At 29.3% G+C, this 6,984-nt stretch overlaps 2 non-coding genes across 2 annotated transcripts; both read left to right on the plus strand.

The window, feature by feature from the left end:
- Positions 1-247: 247 nt before the first annotated feature.
- TRNAK-CUU (transfer RNA lysine (anticodon CUU)) lies at positions 248-320 on the plus strand. The gene has a single exon. It is a non-coding gene; the product is annotated as a tRNA-Lys (tRNA).
- A 1,721-nt stretch (positions 321-2,041) lies between these two features.
- Positions 2,042-2,114, plus strand: TRNAK-CUU (transfer RNA lysine (anticodon CUU)). Its single transcript has one exon. It is a non-coding gene; the product is annotated as a tRNA-Lys (tRNA).
- Positions 2,115-6,984: the final 4,870 nt, after the last annotated feature.

Genomic DNA, 6,984 nt, shown 5'->3' on the forward strand with positions numbered 1-6,984 from the left:
TTAATTTCATATTAATACGTGTATTTCAACATATGAATTGTACACACAAAATTTTAATAACTAATTTCTATTTAAGGAAATGTTCATCACATTTCTAATTAAAATTATAACCGCATGTTATTTAAATCTTTTGAAATTTGAAAAATAAAAAGATGAGCATTCAAATTAGAAATAATACAATTAGTAATAATAATAAATTACTAGAATTATAATTTCAAATATTAGTCTTTCAAGTCGAGTCGGTATTGCCCGTCTAGCTCAGTTGGTAGAGCGCAAGGCTCTTAACCTTGTGGTCGTGGGTTCGAGCCCCACGGTGGGCGTTAGTACATTATATACAATACATTTTAAAAACAAAATAGCAAATAACTCACATAAAATTACTATATTTCATTTAAAATAAATAATTGTTTAAAAAATGGAAATTTTCTTGTTTGCTACCATAAATGTTTTCATGCATTAATAACTTCAATTATATATTTTTATGTATGAATATGAGAAAAGGTATTCTCGTGAAATTTAATACAATATTTTTCTCCAAAGAAAAAAATTAATAATTCAAAGAAAACTTACGATGTTTTTAAAGTAAATAATTGATTAGACAATAATCGTCGTCATGCTTGCAAGAATAAATGATCTCTTGAATGAAATATTTCCAATGATGTTTATCGCTGGATTTTTTTTTGTCTTTCATGGACCATTATCGCCGAGTAATGGTGGGTGTGATTGATCAATCCAAGAATTCATGTTTTTTGTTATTTCTGAAGATCGGAAGATGCTGGGTGAGGGTGCACATTCAAACACTCTGACGATTAAATCAATTTAAATTGTAAGTATGAGGGTTAACTTTAAAAAGTATGTACTCATTGTAGTATTAATTTTATAGTGATGTTTTACATATTTAAGACCCTAAGCATTATGATAATTATTCTTACCACACGGTACATATGTTAGATGATATTTAAGAGTGGGATGTGGAGGTCTCCATCATCGTGTTAGTTGTGACCAAGCACAACTCTCGAACTGACCAATATAAAGATTCTTTAGTACTAGAACTTTCTTCAATTAAAACTATTCTTGTGGAGCTTATGTTTTGGGTCTAATCGTTCATGTGATCAAAAGTTTCTTGGAGGCGTTACCAACGACTATTTGATTTGATGACAAGGGTGACCTCCCGTTGTACTCAACACTCTTGAATTTTATTCCAGTTACAAATCCATCAACTGTCTCATAGGATCACTTAACTAATTCAGCGGTCTTGTTAGATGGATAACTTTTGGTTATCTAATGATGCTTAACATTCTAAGGTTTGAATATGATTCTACCAGTAACTTGTCAAGATAGGATCGACAGAGTTGCGATGTAGTTAATTTCAATTTTTTAGGCTTGACAAGTCTTTCGTGGTCATGATTACATTTATGATCTTATAACGACTCATGCTATGAAACTTAAGTAAGGGTCATATGAAAAATTTATTGAAGCCTATATGGATGAGATATTAAATACCTTGGTGTCACCATCGCATAACTTTTTTTGCATGAGTTACATGTTTTGATTCTTCAATATTGCATAAAGACAATTTCTTGGGTATAAGGTACTTTTCAAACCCCAATCTGATGAAGGTACGGAATTTTATTCGAGTATCCCTCCAGTGTATTTATTTACTATGACGTACAAAGATCATTGTGATCTCTCATGATATAGTTAGAAAAAAAATTCTTAAGATAAAATTCCGTAAAGGTTATATCATAAAAACTATATGAAACTTAAACTTTGAAACTTTGAGAGTCGGAATTTTGAATTTCATATTAATACGTGTATTTTAACATATGAATTGTACACACAAAATTTTATTAACTAATTTCTATTTAAGGAAATGTTCAACACATTTCTAATTAAAATTATAACCGCATGTTATTTAAATCTTTCAAAATTTGAAAAATAAAAAGATGAGCATTCAAATTAGAAATAATACAATTAGTAATAATAATAAATTACTAGAATTATAATTTCAAATATTAGTCTTTCAAGCCGAGCCCGTATTGCCCGTCTAGCTCAGTTGGTAGAGCGCAAGGCTCTTAACCTTGTGGTCGTGGGTTCGAGTCCCACGGTGGGCGTTAGTACATTATATACAATACATTTTAAAAACAAAATAGCAAATAACTCACATAAAATTTACTATATTTCATTTAAAATAAATAATTGTTTAAAAAATGGAAATTTTCTTGTTTGCTACCATAAATGTTTTCATGCATTAATAACTTCAATTATATATTTTTATGTATGAATATGAGAAAAGGTATTCTCGTGAAATTTAATACAATATTTTTCTCCAAAGAAAAAATTAATAATTCAAAGAAAACTTACGATGTTTTTAAAGTAAATAATTGATTAGACAATAATCGTCGTCATGCTTGCAAGAATAAATGATCTCTTGAATGAAATATTTCCAATGATGTTTATCGCGGGATATTTTTTTGTCTTTCATGGACCATTATCGCCGAGTAATTGTGGGTGTGATTGATCAATCGAAGAATTCATGTTTTTCGTTATTTCTGAAGATCGGAAGATGCTGGGTGAGGGTGCACATTCAAACACTCTGACGATTCAATCAATTTAAATTGTAAGTATGAGGGTTAACTTTAAAAAGTATGTACTCTTTTGTAGTATTAATTTTATAGTGATGTTTTAGATATTTAAGACCCTAAGCATTATGATAATTATTCTTACCACACGGTGCATATGTTAGATGATATTTTTACTACCATAAATGTTTTCATAATTATTCTTACTATATTTCATTTAAAATAAATAATTGTTTAAAAAATGGAAATTTTTGTTTGCTACCATAAATGTTTTCATGCATTAATAACTTCAATTATATATTTTTATGTATGAATATGAGAAAAGGTATTCTCGTGAAATTAATACAATATTTTTCTCCAAAGAAAAAAATTAATAATTCAAAGAAAACTTACGATGTTTTTAAAGTAAATAATTGATTAGACAATAATCGTCGTCATGCTTGCAAGAATAAATGATCTCTTGAATGAAATATTTCCAATGATGTTTATCGCGGGATATTTTTTGTCTTTCATGGACCATTATCGCCGAGTAATTGTGGGTGTGATTGATCAATCGAAGAATTCATGTTTTTCGTTATTTCTGAAGATCGGAAGATGCTGGGTGAGGGTGCACATTCAAACACTCTGACGATTCAATCAATTTAAATTGTAAGTATGAGGGTTAACTTTAAAAAGTATGTACTCTTTTGTAGTATTAATTTTATAGTGATGTTTTAGATATTTAAGACCCTAAGCATTATGATAATTATTCTTACCACACGGTGCATATGTTAGATGATATTTTTACTACCATAAATGTTTTCATAATTATTCTTACTATATTTCATTTAAAATAAATAATTGTTTAAAAAATGAAATTTTCTTGTTTGCTACCATAAATGTTTTCATGCATTAATAACTTCAATTATATATTTTATGTATGAATATGAGAAAAGGTATTCTCGTGAAATTTAATACAATATTTTTCTCCAAAGAAAAAAATTAATAATTCAAAGAAAACTTACGATGTTTTTAAAGTAAATAATTGATTAGACAATAATCGTCGTCATGCTTGCAAGAATAAATGATCTCTTGAATGAAATATTTCCAATGATGTTATCGCGGGATATTTTTTTGTCTTTCATGGACCATTATCGCCGAGTAATTGTGGGTGTGATTGATCAATCGAAGAATTCATGTTTTTCGTTATTTCTGAAGATCGGAAGATGCTGGGTGAGGGTGCACATTCAAACACTCTGACGATTCAATCAATTTAAATTGTAAGTATGAGGGTTAACTTTAAAAAGTATGTACTCTTTTGTAGTATTAATTTTATAGTGATGTTTTAGATATTTAAGACCCTAAGCATTATGATAATTATTCTTACCACACGGTGCATATGTTAGATGATATTTTTACTACCATAAATGTTTTCATAATTATTCTTACTATATTTCATTTAAAATAAATAATTGTTTAAAAAATGGAAATTTTCTTGTTTGCTACCATAAATGTTTTCATGCATTAATAACTTCAATTATATATTTTTATGTATGAATATGAGAAAAGGTATTCTCGTGAAATTTAATACAATATTTTTCTCCAAAGAAAAAAATTAATAATTCAAAGAAAACTTACGATGTTTTTAAAGTAAATAATTGATTAGACAATAATCGTCGTCATGCTTGCAAGAATAAATGATCTCTTGAATGAAATATTTCCAATGATGTTTATCGCGGGATATTTTTTTGTCTTTCATGGACCATTATCGCCGAGTAATTGTGGGTGTGATTGATCAATCGAAGAATTCATGTTTTTCGTTATTTCTGAAGATCGGAAGATGCTGGGTGAGGGTGCACATTCAAACACTCTGACGATTCAATCAATTTAAATTGTAAGTATGAGGGTTAACTTTAAAAAGTATGTACTCTTTTGTAGTATTAATTTTATAGTGATGTTTTAGATATTTAAGACCCTAAGCATTATGATAATTATTCTTACCACACGGTGCATATGTTAGATGATATTTAAGAGTGGGATGTGGAGGTCTCCATCATCGTGTTAGTTGTGACCAAGCACAACTCTCGAACTGACCAATATAAAGATTCTTTAGTACTAGAACTTTCTTCAATTAAAACTATTCTTGTGGAGCTTATGTTTATGGGTCTAATCGTTCATGTGATCAAAAGTTTCTTGGAGGCGTTACCAATGACTATTTGATTTGATGACAAGGGTGACCTCCCGTTGTACTCAACACTCTTGAATTTTATTCCAGTTACAAATCCATCAACTGTCTCATAGGATCATTTAATTAATTCAGCGGTCTTGTTAGATGCATAACTTTTAGTTATCTAATGATGCTTAACACTCTAAGGTTTGAATATGATTCTACCAGTAACTTGTCAAGATAGGATCGACAGAGTTGCGATGTAGTTTATTTCAAAAAAATTAGGCTTGAGAAGTCTTTCGTGGTCATGATTACATTTATGATCTTATAACGACTCATGCTATGAAACTTAAGTAAGGGTCATATGAAAAATTTATTGAAGCCTATATGGATGAGATATTAAATACTTTGGTGTCACCATCGGATAACTTTTTTTGCATGAGTTACATGTTTTGATTCTTCAGTATTGCTTAAAGACAATTTCTTGGGTATAAGGTACTTTTGAAAGCCCGATCTGATGAAGGTACGGAATTTTATTCGAGTATCCCTCCAGTGTATTTATCTACTATGACTTACAAAGATCATTGTGATCTCTCATGATATAGTTAGAAAAAAAAATTCTTAAGATAAAATTCCGTAAAGGTTATATCATAAAAACTATATGAAACTTAAACTTTGAAACTTTGAGAGTCGGAATTTTGAACTTTCATATTAATACGTGTATTTTAACATATGAATTGTACACACAAAATTTTATTAACTAATTTCTATTTAAGGAAATGTTCAACACATTTCTAATTAAAATTATAACCGCATGTTATTTAAATCTTTCGAAATTTGAAAAATAAAAAGATGAGCATTCAAATTAGAAATAATACAATTAGTAATAATAATAAATTACTAGAATTATAATTTCAAATATTAGTCTTTCAAGACAAGCCTGTATTGCCCGTCTAGCTCAGTTGGTAGAGCGCAAGGCTCTTAACTTGGTGGTCGTGGGTTCGAGCCCCACAGTGGGTGTTAGTACATTATATACAATACATTTTAAAAACAAAATAGCAAATAACTCACATAAAATTTACTATATTTCATTTAAAATAAATAATTGTTTAAAAAATGGAAATTGTCTTGTTTGCTACCATAAATGTTTTCATGCATTAATAACTTCAATTATATATTTTTATGTATGAATATGAGAAAAGGTATTCTCGTGAAATTTAATACAATATTTTTCTCCAAAGAAAAAAATTAATAATTCAAAGAAAACTTACGATGTTTTTAAAGTAAATAATTAATTAGACAATAATCGTCGTCATGCTTGCAAGAATAAATGATCTCTTGAATGAAATATTTCCAATGATGTTTATCGTTGGATATTTTTTTGTCTTTCATGGACCATTATCGCCGAGTAATGGTGGGTGTGATTGATGAATCGAAGAATTCATGTTTTTCGTTATTTCTGAAGATCGGAAGATGCTGGGTGAGGGTGCACATTCAAACACTCTGACGATTAAATCAATTTAAATTGTAAGTATGAGGGTTAACTTTAAAAAGTATGTACTCATTTGTAGTATTAATTTTATAGTGATGTTTTAGATATTTAAGACCCTAAGCATTATGATAATTATTCTTACCAAACGGTGCATATGTTAGATGATATTTAAGAGTGGGATGTGGAGGTCTCCATCATCGTGTTAGTTGTGACCAAGCACAACTCTCGAACTGACCAATATAAAGATTCTTTAGTACTAGAACTTTCTTCAATTAAAACTATTCTTGTGGAGCTTAATTTTTATGGGTCTAATCGTTCATGTGATCAAAAGTTTCTTGGAGGCGTTACCAACGACTATTTGATTTGATGACAAGGGTGACCTCCCGTTGTACTCAACACTCTTGAATTTTATTCCAGTTACAAATCCATCAACTGTCTCATAGGATCATTTAATTAATTCAGCGGTCTTGTTAGATGCATAACTTTTAGTTATCTAATGATGCTTAACATTCTAAGGTTTGAATATGATTCTACTAGTAACTTGTCAAGATAGGATCGACAGAGTTGCGATGTAGTTTATTTCAATTTTTTAGGCTTGACAAGTCTTTCGTGGTCATGATTACATTTATGATCTTATAACGACTCATGCTATGAAACTTAAGTTAGGGTCATATGAAAAATTTATTGAAGCCTATATGGATGAGATATTAAATACCTTGGTGTCACCATCGGATAACTTTTTTTGCATGAGTTACATGTTTTGA

Source organism: Lathyrus oleraceus, unplaced genomic scaffold (genome assembly GCF_024323335.1).
Source record: "Lathyrus oleraceus cultivar Zhongwan6 unplaced genomic scaffold, CAAS_Psat_ZW6_1.0 chrUn0844, whole genome shotgun sequence".
Taxonomy (NCBI): domain Eukaryota; kingdom Viridiplantae; phylum Streptophyta; class Magnoliopsida; order Fabales; family Fabaceae; genus Lathyrus; species Lathyrus oleraceus.